A 15059-nucleotide genomic window follows, 5' to 3' on the forward strand; every position below is an offset into this window, starting at 1 on the left:
ATTTGTTTTGTGTGGTTACAGAAACTTGGTTTTCTTGAATGTTAAATATTACGATATAATTAAAATCCTCTCGAAAAGTTAATAATTTTAGGCTTTAGATTCGCGTATTTTCATTACCGTATGCTTAAGATATGATTGATTGAAGTTTTTGTGATGAATATGTGATTATGTCGAATTCTGGAAAAATGGATATAGAATTGAATTTTAAACTGATCATAATTGTGTAGAGGATTTAAAAACACTCAAGTTAGACTAGGATATCATGCTATTTGGATTTGTAATACTCCCGTTATGCTTAATTGATCGTATATGAAAAACTGATTTGCTCAGTATTATAAAATTGACTTTTAAATTTATTTGAAGTATGATAGTGATTTAGGACTTTGAATATCTGAAAATTTTATATGTTTTATTTAACGTTTCATCTAGGCCTTGCATCATTTGGATTTGTGAAGCTTGAGTAATGTGCGTGTCGAAATGGTAACCTGCATTCTGTCCAAATCTGTAACGTATGCACCTATAGTTTTATAGTAAGAGTTATACACCTTTTGAGACCTTGGCCTTCTGGATTATCGAACGTTGTATGTTATGTGATAAATGTCTAGTTTATTGAAACCTATGAAACCAGATTCATTGTGCATACTAAGGCCCTAGATTTGGTAACTTCTGAATTGAGCTGAAACAGAATGTCCAATTTGATTGAATAAACTGTACCAATTGGCTAAACAAAAGTTTCTTATTTTTAGATATGTGGTAATTTGACTTATCCTTGAACTAGGACCACTGACCTAGCTTGATTTTCATGTCCCTAGCTCCGGTTATAGCCATTACGAGATTGGTGCGCAGTCAGAAACTGATTTAGCGAACCATAAAGGTACCTCTTCTGAAACCCGACTTGTAGACATTGTATGAGGCCCTGGCTGGACTTTTTGGAATCGATTTTGAGTCTACTTTTGATCTAGAGTTTTCCATATTACCATGTTTTATGTGTTATGAATTATGTCCGTTGTTTGTATGACGCGCGTGAAAATTTATGACAATACGTGTTAACTACAAACTAAATAGGCCAATATGTTTAATTAACTTAAGTTCTGGAAAATGTGGATTTTATATTTGAAAAGTTCATGATTAGTAGTTAAGTTTTCATATCAGTGTTGTATCTTAAAAGTTTCTAGATTTTGAGATAATTGCATGCGAAAATGGACACCCGAACTTGGACCGTCCATTTGGACACTTGACCCGTTTGAGTCTAAAAATGTCAAAATGGATAACGGTCAGCGTAAACAAATCCTATATGTTGATTTAAGTATGCCTGCAAGTTTTGGTGCTTTAAAAATGAGTTTTGGGTCTATTTTGGTTTAAAGAGAGATTTATGACCTATTCGAGTCAAACGTGAATAAATTGACCCATATGCATAATTTTGGAAAACGAAAGTCACCAACACATCTAAAATGTCATTTTTGAGCTGTGATACAAATTTGGTTAACTCAGGTCAGTCGGATTCAAATTTGGATCGTTAACCGAAAGTTTTAGCATTTTTAACAAAAGTGTCAAAAATGACTCTCGAGCCTACTTTGCGGACTCATAAGTTGAAATTGGTTAAGTTTGGATAAAAACCATTAATTGATATTGAAAGTATTTACGACAAGCTTTAAAACAATATGTTATATGTATGATTTTGTCGAGACTAAACTGGTCTAAAACGAGTACGAAAATGGAACATCAGGGCTGATCCAATGCTGTTAACAACAGCAAAACTCAGCATTTAGTGTTTTGAAGGACTGTTTTCGCGAGGTCATAACTTTCAAACTGTAACTTCGTCTTTGTCAAATAAACTGTCTATAGAAAGGTAGGATGACATACTTTCCAACGGTCATGACCCAAAGTATTATATCAGATTTGGTGGGACCCGAAATCAGCTGTAAAGTTACAACATATACATATATGTAAATAATATTGTTTTTACTAAATAAAAATGTATAACTTAAGTTTGACCTATGTTTGACTATTTGACCAACTTGAGTAATATTATGAGATTGTTGACTGGTGTTGACTATGTTGACTGTGTTTGACTTGCGTTTGACTTACATTTGACTTACTTTGACTTTTGTTGACTTTTGCTAAATTTTGCTAAATTTATGAGTAGGACTTGAGCAATAAGACTATACGAACCCTATAGACCGACCTAGCTAATTAGACACTTATTGACCAACATATGTTCTCTAGGTTGGGGTCTAAGGTTACTTGCATTCCAATTTTTGGTCACATCTCTGTGATTTATTTCTGAAGTTGTCAGGTGAGTTTCATTTGCCTTTTTACCCTTTATATTTTTGGGCTGAGAATACATGCGCAATTTTTATAAATGATTTACAAAATAGACACAAGTACGTGAAACTATATTCTATGGTTGAATTATCGAAATCGAATATGACCCTTTTTATTTAGTCTGGTAATCTAAGAATTAGGGAATAGACACCCTAATTGACGCGAATCCTAAAGATAGATCTACCGGGCCCAACAAGCCCCATCCAAAGTACCGGATTCTTTAGTACTTCGAAATTTATATCATGTCCGAAGGAGGATCCCGGAATGATGGGGATATTCTATATGCATATTGTTAATGTCGGTTACCAGGTGTTCAATCTATATGAATGATATTTTTGTCTCTATGCATGGGACGTTTATTTATGAGAATTGGAAATATGAAATCTTGTGGTCTATTAAAATTATGAAATGTTTGTTTATGATAAACTAATGAACTCACCAACCTTTTGGTTGACACTTTAAAGCATGTTTATTCTCAGGTATGAAAGAAATCTTCCGCTGTGCTTTTGCTCATCTTAGAGATATTAATTGGAGTCATTCATGACATATTTCAAAAGACGTTGCATTCGAGTCGTTGAGTTCATCAAGATTATTATTAAGTCAATTATAGTAAGATATATTATGAAATGGTATGCATGTCGTAAACCGTAGATGTAATGAAAGATTGTCTTTTCAAAAATGAATGCAATGTTTGTAAAATGTATTATATAGAGGTCAAGTACCTCGCGATGTAATCAACTATTGTGAATCGTTCATAATCGATGTGGACTTTGTCCGGATGGATTAGGACGGGTCCTTTCAATTCACAGATCATAACATCATCATGTGCCATGTTATACGACTCATGTATTCTAGTTAATCTCTAAAAATATCAAGAAAATATTTTCTTGATGATTCGATCTTTTCCGAGGTATTCTGATAATTTGACAAATCAAGATCGTGCCATTACGATTTCCTTCTTAGAACATTAACAATGTTTATTCCAAAATTTTTATCTGCGAATTATGGACCATTATAAGCGGTACTTACTAGCAAGAAGAAGAAACGAAAGGATAAAACTCTGAAGTAGAAATTAGGATATAAATCGCAGCAAATAAAAGAGAGCATTAATTGGAGATGACAATGATTATAGAAGACAGAAGCAAGGACATCGAAATATAAGGGAAGATATAAAACCCAACAACAACCCAGAAATTACAAACCATATATATCGATGCATATAGCAATATAAAGACACGGGAGAACTAAAAACACTATAAAACCAAGAATCAGAACTGGCGGCAGATGAAAAAGAAGAATGACAGATATGAAAGTTAGGAGTATATCAAGAATCAGAACTGGATGGAGCATATTAGCGAATGCTATAAAGTATGAATTGAGGGAGAAAGAATAAAAGGTGTAAGTTGTGGAAATAAGAAAACGAAGGGGGTGGATATATAGTAAAATATCTGACAGAGCAATCAAAACAGATTATCGCATTTAATCAAGCGGATCCTAACTTCCTTATTACCAAAGAACCAAACCTTAGTACGAAGATTTTCTCTAAATTCCTTGAATTTCAGAAATCAGCCGTGACTATGTCATTGGTTAAAAAGAACGTGCATTTACTCATTTCATTCTTTTGTGATAACTTCACTCATACTCTTCACAAAAATCAAATTGATTTATCTATATTACTTGATGATAATAAAACTCTAATTTTTAACTCGTATAGGTCATGAAAACATACTTATTGTCAGCCATGACCATCCCATTCAAATTTCGGGACGAAATTCCTTTAACGGGTAGGTACTGTGACAACCCGGAAATTTCCAACCAAATTTAAACTTTATCTTTATATTATTCTGACACGATAAGCAAAGTTTGTTAAGTTAAATCTCAAGAATTTTAAACTGTGTTCATACATTCATTATAACCTCGACCAAATTCTGACAATTCACGAACCGTTATATATAAATAGATATGTATATATATGTATATATATATATATATTATAACTTGAGAATATTAATAAAGTATTAAACGTATAATACTTTAAACAAACGTATTTGTTTCAATATGTTTATCGATGGAATTAGAAGATAATATCAAATGATTGAATTATCATATACATTGTAATATGATTACGGGTCTATGTTATGAGGTCCACTGTGATTTAAGGAATCTATTCTTTTTGACAACATTCGGAAAATGGTAAAGTGATTTATAAGTAAGAACAAATGTGTTAATTAACAGAAACTAGACAAGGGTTACTGGAGTTTCCTGTTCAATTTCCTATATAGGTGTTAACTAGTTAACTTTCATATTATTTAGGGTGAAAGTTAAATTTGGGAATATAGATAACTTAGGAAATAAATATCGAAAATTTAAGTAACTCGACATTTTTCATTAAGATGATTTCATACGTTTATTTAACCTTTGGACTTTATCCCATGCTTTACCAACAGACTGTAATTTAAAGACTTGAAACCTATTATGAATATATATGATTCTACTTTTCTAAAACGTTTTATGATATAACGATTTCCATTATTCTAACCTTTAAATAAGATAATTCTTAAATATATTTAGTTTTGGAAAACAAAATTATCATATTTATTTGATTTAGTTTCAAACGTACAAAAACGTTTTCAGTTTAAAAAGAACTTTATTATTAAAACGTATATAACTTTTATAAATATCTAGAACCACTTTTGACAACTCATTACTTAACTAGTATAATAAAGATAACGATATTTATATTTTATTAAATATATATAACGATTTAAATTAATATTATATATATTTATACGCGTATTATACGTACATAGTTTTATACTTTTACTATACTTAAACTTTACCTGTACTTTATTTTTACTTTACTTTAACTTTAATAATTCACTAATTCATACTTTAATAATTTACTTTAATAATTCATACTTTAATAATTCACTTTAATAATTCATGCTTTAATAATTCACTTTAATAATTCATACTTTAATAATTCAAAAATCTATTATAAATAGAATTCAATAGGTTTCATTATTTCATAGAAACTTGAAAATATTTTCTCTAAACTCTCTTAATCAATTTACATATATATATTTACTCTGCATTATTTCAAAATATTATTAGTATACATAAAATATTACGACGGAGTGCTGTCCGAGTGATTTTGAAAATATTTTTCGAGCGGGATAGAGCTAAGAAAATTATGGGTTATAGCTATGGAGGTTATGGGTATGGTTCGGGAGTATTGCTCGTAAGTCAAACTAGTGTTTATCATCTCTGTTGCGTCTACGTACTTTTTCTGCAATATTGAATCTCAATATTGATACGTGAGTACTCATAATTTAATTTTTATATATTAATAGTGTATCTCTGACTAGTGCTCGAGAATATAGGATTATGCATGCTTGTACTTTTGATATTGCCATTAGATAGGATATGTTGAATCCTGAATTAGTTACATATGCGGTTGAGATAAGGTATAAGATATGCATGTCGTTGGAAAGCTAGCGAAAAATTAAGAACTTTTCATTTAGATATCGAATGGTTTCGATGAACGGATTTGAAGTTATAGTCAATTGATTTTTTGTATTATTATTAAAAATGATTATTATTATCGTCGTTATTATCGTCGTTCTAGTTTTATATATTATTATTATTATTATTATTATCATTATCAATAAAAGGAACTATCATTAAAAAGTGTTATTTTTATTATTATTCCTATCGTTATTATCGTTAAAGTTATAATTAGTGCTATTATTATTATTATCTAATTATTATTATTATTATCATTAAAATAGTTATTAGTATTATTGTTAATAATATCATAGTAATTATCACTATTAGTATTATTGTAATTAAAACTAATATTAGTAACACCTAATTATTTTGATTACTATTATTATCATTATTATGAACACCATATAAAAGATGATTAAAAGCTATTAAACGAAACGATTAGGAAATAATGAGTATGAGTATCATGATGAAATTAAAATATTATAAGATATTGATTTAGATAAAATTATCGTTCTTATTATTTTTATCATTACTATTATTATTAAAAGTATCGTTAGTATTAAAAACTATCATTTTAACAAAAATTATCATTTTAATAGAAATGTCATTGTTATTATAAAATATCATTATTATTATCATTTTAAATAGAATTATTATTTTAAAGTTAATATTAAAAAGTATCGTAAATATTAAAGTTATCATAATTAGAATTATCATTTTATCATAATGTCATTTTTAGTAATTATAAATATTGATATTAATAGAATAATAATAATTATTATTACAAAATAATATAACTTTTACTTACTATTATTATAGATATTATTTTATCAAATAAATATGTGATACAAACATATTTTACTACGTGTAATAAAATTACTTTAATAATACCTATCATATTATCTTTATGATATTAAATGAACTCTATAAATTTTATTACTTAATATATATAAAAGTATATTTTATTATATAAATTTTAATATAAAATTTTATTTATTAATAAATGAATTATATTATTTACTCTAATAAATCTTTTAAAAATATTTAAAAATATAAAACGACGATATTTAAAATATATATTAATCATGTATAGATTTTGGAAATTATTTTGAGTCAAATTGACTTTTGTTGACCTTTACATATTATTCTCGAGCATTAGGATTGTGATACACTATGACTTGACCTAATTTGTTAGACAAATATTGACCAACACATAAATATATATATAATTAATTTAGGTTCATAAATCCGAGGCCAACCTTGCACTTGTTCAATAACGTTATATGTATTTTTTCTACGATATACATTATGGTGAGTTTCATTTGCCCTTTTACCCTTTATATTTTTGGGCAGAGAATACATGCGCAATTTTTAAAAATGTTTTACGAAATAGACACAAGTAATTGAAACTACATTATATGGGTGAATGATCGAAGCCGAATATGGCCCTTTTGCTTGGTAACCTAAGAATTAGTAAACCGATCTACTAATTGACGTAAATCCTAAAGATAGATCTATTGGGCCTAACGAACCCCATCCAAAGTACCAGATGCTTTAGTACTTCGATGTTGTTTTTATCATGTCCGAAGGATTTCCCGGGATGATAGGGGATATTCTTATATGCATCTTGTTAATTTCGGTTACCAGGTGTTCACCATATGAATGATTATTTTTCTCTCTATGTATGGGACGTATATTTAGGAGAAATGGAAATGAAATTCTTGTGGTCTATTAAAATGATGGAAATGAATGATTATGATAAACTAATAAACTCACCAACCTTTTGGTTGACACTTTAAAGCATGTTTATTCTCAGGTATTAAAGAAATCTTCCGTTGTGCATTAGCTCATTTTACAGATATTACTTGGAATCATTCATGGAATATTTCAAAAGACGTTGCATTCAAGTCGTTGAGTTCAGTAAATATTATGATTAAGTAAATGACAGATTAGATCATTTATAGATGGATATTACGAAATGGTATGCATGCCTGTCAACTTTTGATGTAATGAAATATTGTCTTTTAAAATGAATGCAATGTTTGTAAAATGTATCATATAGAGGTCAAATACCTCGCAATGCAAGTCACGAGAGAGATTAATATGGCTAGAGCAATTCTTCCAGAATCAACAACCTAAAATGAGAGGCCAAGCTCCCTATTTATAGGTTCAGGAGTTACGCAGAAGTAAGATGTGCGGGCACTTAGGCATTCCACACAAACACTGCGAGAATCCTTCGCACTCTTTAATATTCTGCGTAATCCTACCGCGTTCATTTGAGCTTTACCGCGGTTTCAGTGTCATGTGCTTTTGCCTTTAAATGCCTTTCCGCATTAAAAATATACATATACATATGTATGTATATGATCACCGACGAAGTAAAAATCTGTGAAAGTGAGTTATAGTCCCACTTTTTAAATCTAACATTTTTGGGATGAGAATACATGCAGTTTTATAAATGTTTTACAAAATAGACACAAGTACATGAAACTACATTCTATGGTTGAATTATTAAACCGAATATGCCCCTTTTTAGTCTAGTAATCTAAGAATTAGGGAACAGACACCCTAATTGATGCGAATCCTAAAGATAGATCTATTGGGTTCAACAAACCCCATCCAAAGTATCGGATTCTTTAGTACTTCAAATTTATCATGTTCGAAGGGAGTCCCGGAATGATAGGGGATATTCTATATGCATCTTGTTAAGGTCGGTTACCAGGTGTTCACCATATGAATGATTTTTATCTCTATGTATGGGATGTATATTGAAATATGAAAACTTGTGGTCTATTATTACTATTTGATAAATATATAGGTTAAACATATAACTCACCAACATTTTTGTTGACGTTTAAAGCATGTTTATTCTCAGGTAATTATTAAGAGCTTCCGCTGTTGCATGCTAAAATATGGACAAGATTTGGTGTCAGCATGCTTGTATAATATTGTTTAAAGCTGCATTCGAGATTTATTTTGTTGTAACATATTAATATTGTAAACCAATATGTATTGGTAGTGTGTAAGTGTGATATTTTTAGATTATCAATTCTGGATAATCTAGGTGGTGTCCTTTTAACCTTGTTGATAAAATAAAGGTTATGGTTTGTTTTTAAAAACGAATGCAGTCTTTGAAAAACGTCTCATATAGAGGTCAAAACCTCGCAACGAAATCAATTAATATGGAACGTTTATAATCAATATGAATGGGACATTTCAAAAAATACCAATCAGCCCATCCAACCTAATCAGGACTTAATAATAAACCCTACCAAGCAAGATGCTTCGGCATCTAAGGAAGTAAAGTCTTCCTCTGCAGTAAAGTCTGCGATGACTCAATCGATTGAGGAAACTCAATCATTGAAGTCCAGAACGACCGAAGGGGATCCGAAAAATCTTGAAAAGGCACCCTGCGTATTGGCAAGAAATCCTCTTGCGCCTCAACGTACAACAGGGTCTGGAAGTCCGAATTATATTGATGAGGGAGATCTGCCGCGTCCCATGGAAACGAATCAACCTGAAAATCCTTCGAGATATTTATTAGACTTCCAGCAGACTGTTCCTTTGGTTCAAGAAATTGACCCATTAGTTCAAACCACTTCTCTTTCGGATTCTGAATCTCAAAGTCTGGAGGATGAGTCTTTAACTGAAGGAGATGTGCCACCTCATGGTATATCAGTGACTTCAGGAGTCAGAGATAGTAATATCTCTGCGAGAGCTAAATCAATGGGTAGTTCTGCTACTCTGTCAGAATCCCATGAGACTAAATTCATGGAGGTGGGTGATTCGAAAGAATCTTCGCTGGCGACAACTCCGGTTGTTGCCCAACCTCCACCAGAAGGGGATATCACGAATCTGACTAGTAGTATGTATCGCCCTACATATAAGAATAATACCGCACGCTTATCCTCACCAGCCCTCACGACAACTCAAATAATTTCACCGACATCACCTTCAACAGTTGCTGCTGATGCTGATGATCTTCATGATTACACTGTTATTTCACCAACTTGATCACCTTCTCGTATTTCAAACAAATATGGATTCAAATATCTCTATGACAATGAGGTGGAGGAGCTATATCTTACTGAATTTGCTAACCGAACTGATCTTGATGAAGTTCGGGATACTATGATGATTTATCTTGAGCAAGCAATAGTAGTTTAACCTTTATCTCCTTGTAAGTCACCTGGACCAGTTCATATGCCTGACCATGATGATTTCAATCCCGATAATCATCATGAAGGGGAGAATAGACATGGTTATGGGTCCAGTGGTTTTCAACGATCAACTTATGAAGCTGGTTCCTCTAGTCAACATTGGGATCACGATGTAGATGAAATATCTTATTCTGAAAGTGATGAAATTGAGGAGATTCAATGTGACAGTTTTCTAGATGAATCGGTAGTTCAGAGAGAAGGTGACTCAGGGATGTTAATGATTATGGATTCAGCTGATCAAACAGAGAATAAGTCAGCTCCAGAGGATAATCGAAATTTTGACAACATTGAAATATTTTGAGGAGGTCTAGTGTTGCTAATGAATTTAATGAACATCAATTCGTCAACATGACATTTCCAACCGATGAATTTAGGATACATTTTGAGAAAAGAGATTTTCTCAAATCGCAAAGAAGATACTACGACTCCTTCTGATCTTAATGTTCAATTTCAAACTGCAGAAATTGTCCTGGAACGTGACGCTGATTATCAACTTGATGAGGATGAAGAGAAGCTGATTCTTCATTCATCATTCATAGAACAACAAGCTTACAAGATTTATGGTGACTCTGATCTTGTCCTTGATGCCTCAATGAGTGTTCTGGGTACATGGAAATATTATAAGAAACCGGAATATCTTAAAGCTTATCTGAATGTTCGCGATAAATTTAAATTGAAGAATGAAGAGAAACTTCAAGAACAGCGGAATTCAGAAATCAAAAGCATTAACAAGATTTTGATGATTAACAACGATGGAGTGAAGATGCCACTATTTTATGTGACAAGAACGGATGATGAGGTCTATCAGTTCTCTGAAGCGGATTTTGATAGATTAAAGATGGACGACATTATCTACATTTACAATTACTTGATAGATCTGAATGAATCTACGAGAATTTATCATGCTACTGTGATGAAGGCATTCTACAGATTTATTCTTGACTCAATGAGATGGATGTCTATTCACGACTTTCAGATGGGGTTGGAATCTAGACACAAAAAGCTCGGAATCAAACCGCCAAAACAAATGATTGAAGAGCTAAAATATATGTCCTTACTTGAAGTAAGTGACTGTCCATATGGGTTTGTGTTTGTGAATTCTCACTACACAAAGGTTTTCATTAGGGTTCCAGACTTCAGAAGATACTCAGATGAAACGTTGATGTATGCTTTCAAATACTTGAGATGGAGACTGATCAACAAATGCTATACATCTGAAGATAATGAAATTGTCAAATACATTCTCACGATATTGAAGAGTTGTCTCAAAACAATAGTGAACATAAGAAGATATGAGAGTCTCAAAGGATTAAAATCCAAAGTTGACTTCAGAGGAACAAATTCCTATAGATATCTCAATAGGATTACATTGTAATTTTCACATTTAACACTAAGGGGGAGATTGTTAGGACCAGGAAGTATGTATAGTGTTAATGTGAAATAAGCCTAATTGAAGGTTCCTTAGAAGAGGGCTATATAAGGAACCTAAGTAGCCTAACTAGATAGCCATTGTATTGTAACTGAGTTCTAGAAGCTGTGGAATGTAATTTTATCGATTCTCTCTAATACTGAATCTGTTCTTCACTTACCGAGTCTCACTCTAACTCATCACATCTTCTAATCTCACCATGATTTGACCTATCAACCGGGCATGTGACATGCTCGTTTTGTTTTAAGGTATTATTATTATTATTATTATTATTATTATTATTATTATTATTATTATTATTATTATTATTATTATTATTATTATTATTATTATTATTATTATTATTATTATTATTATCATTATTTTAGTATTAATATAATTATTATTTTAACAAACAAATGATATTTATATAAAAATATAATTAATACATATAACATAACTATATTGATGCTTTTTTATAAATATTAAGTATTTATTTAAAATATATAAAATAAATATAGTTAATTAATTATAGAAACATATAATTTATTAATATAACAATTATATCACTAATAATAATATATAAGTTTATTCGATTATAATTATATGTGTTAATTTGATATAGGTTCGTGAATCCGAGGCCAACCCTACAATTGTTCAGTTCAGTCGTATGCATATTTTTACTACAAAATATCGTATCGTGAGTTTCATTTGCTCCCTTTTCAAATGCTTTTGCAATATATATTTTTGGGCTGAGAATAAATGCGCTGTTTTATAAATGTTTGACGAAATAGACACAAGTACTCAAAACTACATTCTATCGTTGGATTATTAGACCGAATATCGCCCCTTTTAGCTTGGTAACCTAAGAATTAGAGAAATGGCCCCTAATTCACGCGAATCCTAAAGATAGATCTATGGGCTTTGACATGCCCCATTCGGAGATATGAACTGCTTTAATACTTCGATTTAAATATACTTATTGCGATTGCCGGTATATATGGCATACTGATTGCAAAGTGCCGGTATGCTGGGGGATATTCTATATGCATTATATTAATGTCGGTTACCAGGTGTTTATCATATGAATGATTTTTATACAGATTGCGAAATGCATGTATGTTGATTATGAAAAAAATGAAATCTTGTGGTCTATTAAAATTATGGAAATGATTGATTATGATAAACTAATGAACTCACCAACCTTTTGGTTGACACTTTTAAGCATGTTTATTCTCAGGTATGAAAGAAATCTTCCGTTGTGCATTTGCTCTTTTTAAAGATATTAATTGGAGTCATTCATGGCATATTTCAAAAGACGTTGCATTCAAGTCATTCGAGTTTAAAAATATTGTTATTAAATAAATGACAGATTAGTCATTTATAAATTAGGAAATATAGTTATATCATTGGTATAGAGTGGATGTGTTTTGAAATGGTATGCATACTTGTTAACTTTCTTTGAAATGAAAGTTTGTCTTTTGAAAATGAATGCAATGTTTACAAAACGTATCATATAGAGGTCAATACCTCGCAATGGAACCAACTAATGTGAATCATTTATAATCGGTATGAACGGGTCCTTTCAATCAAGCCGAGGCATCAAATAATGATGATGCTTTAGAACATTTAGAAGAAGAAACAACAAAAACACTAACAAACACTTCTATATCAGATCCCATTTCTACATCAAATCAAACCACAACATCAGAAACTACTCCTGCATTAGTCTCCATGAAGCTTATTTGTGATTTTTCATCTTTGATTAGTGTTAGTTTAACCTTGATTGGATAATTCACTTGTGTTTGCTTATTTATGAAACCCTAAATGTAAGGATTTGCCCCAAATCAATGAGTAAATGTTGTTTGAATGAAATAGATGAGTAATTGTTATTGAGTTAGCTATAGAACCATTGCTAGTTATTGTTTTGAATATAGTCTTGATTATATAAGTTGATAATCATTATTAAATGATTTCTAATGAGATTCTGTTAGGACCCCGAAGTTGTATAGTGTTAATGTGAAATAAGCTTAAATGACGGTTCCTTAGAAGAGGGCTATATAAGGAACCTAAGTAGTCTTAATTAGATAGCCATTACATTGTAACTGAGTTCTAGAAGCTGTGGAATGTAAATCTTGTTGATTCTCTCTTATACCGAATCTCCTTTACACTTACCAAATCTCATTCTAACTTATCTTTTCTTCTAATCTCAACATGATCTGACCTATCGTTTGGTATCAGAGCTTCCCGGGAGTGATATTACATCACTAGATCGATCCAGAGATTGAAGATTACAGAATCTGAGCACTCTCGGTATATTGAATCAGGTTCGATATAATCGAATCTGATAATCTGACATTCAGATTTTTGTGATAAGTTCAGCGAAGGTGTATTAGGTTGATTAGAAAGAGTTTCAATCATCATTACAGCTTTTTAACATCAATTATGAAGAATCAAGTTGATTTTTAGAGTTCGTGGCTAAAACTCTCGGTATTCATCATTTCCAGCTTGATTCTGTAGTTTAGTAAAGGTTTGAGGTTTCAGTTGTGATCGTGAGGTGTTTAATCACATTTCTGACGGTTTAATTTCATCAATTCTTCAAGTTTTGAAGATTTGATCTACATTCGGTATCGTAACTGCCATACCGAATCTGCTTCAAAGCTATTTATTCTCAATCAGTGTTGCAAATTGTGGTGTGTTTGTGATTCTATCACATTCGGTTTGGTCATACGCAACTAATTGGTGTGATTTGAGAAAGGATTCGTTTGAATTCTAAGTTTTCATACTTAGACTCGGTATTGTCACCTGCTACAGTTTTAACAATTGGTATCACTAAAGATTTGTACTTTGTACATAATTCAAAATTTTCTAAGTGCAAATCTTGTTTTATAAAATTCATAAAAATTGGAAAAGATAAAATCTAAAAAGATGTGAATTTTAAATAAATGCTAATTTTAGCATTATACCGAATCTTAAAACCAACAGTACAGATTCGGTAAGTTCTAAATTTTCATAAATTGTCTCAAAAATGTTTTTCATAAAAAAATGTGATAGTCCTGAATGATTTTTGATAAAGATTTGTCAAAATTTGAAGTCAATATGTTTAAATCTGAAATTGGACTGTATTCGGTATTTAAGGACCATTCGGTAAAGCTCATGTCTTCAAAACATTCGGTATCTATAAATAGAAGGGTCAAAGTCAAACTTTCTCTCACTTTACTCTAATTGCATACCGAATCTGAACTAATCTACCGAGTCTACCTAATCTACCGAATCCGTCTCTCTGTATCTTCAAATCTTTGGTATATTCTTGTTTTAATCAAATTTAAGTATCAGATGTTGTAGATCTGAGATGATTGAACATTTGTAAACCAGAAAATAATGCAAATAACATGATTGTGACACTTAATTTTGAAAAAGTGTTGATTATACCGAATCTGAGTTGATTTTCTTAATTCTTAGATTAAACTCATCTGATTTGGTTAATTAACATAAATTCTTGTCAAATCTATGTTAAATTAGTTGATTTATCAATTGACCGAGTCTGATTACATGTTTAATTGAGTATTTGATGGATTCTGTACATACCGAATGTG

The sequence above is a fragment of the Rutidosis leptorrhynchoides genome, chromosome 9, assembly GCF_046630445.1.
Source record: "Rutidosis leptorrhynchoides isolate AG116_Rl617_1_P2 chromosome 9, CSIRO_AGI_Rlap_v1, whole genome shotgun sequence".
Taxonomy (NCBI): Eukaryota; Viridiplantae; Streptophyta; class Magnoliopsida; order Asterales; family Asteraceae; genus Rutidosis; species Rutidosis leptorrhynchoides.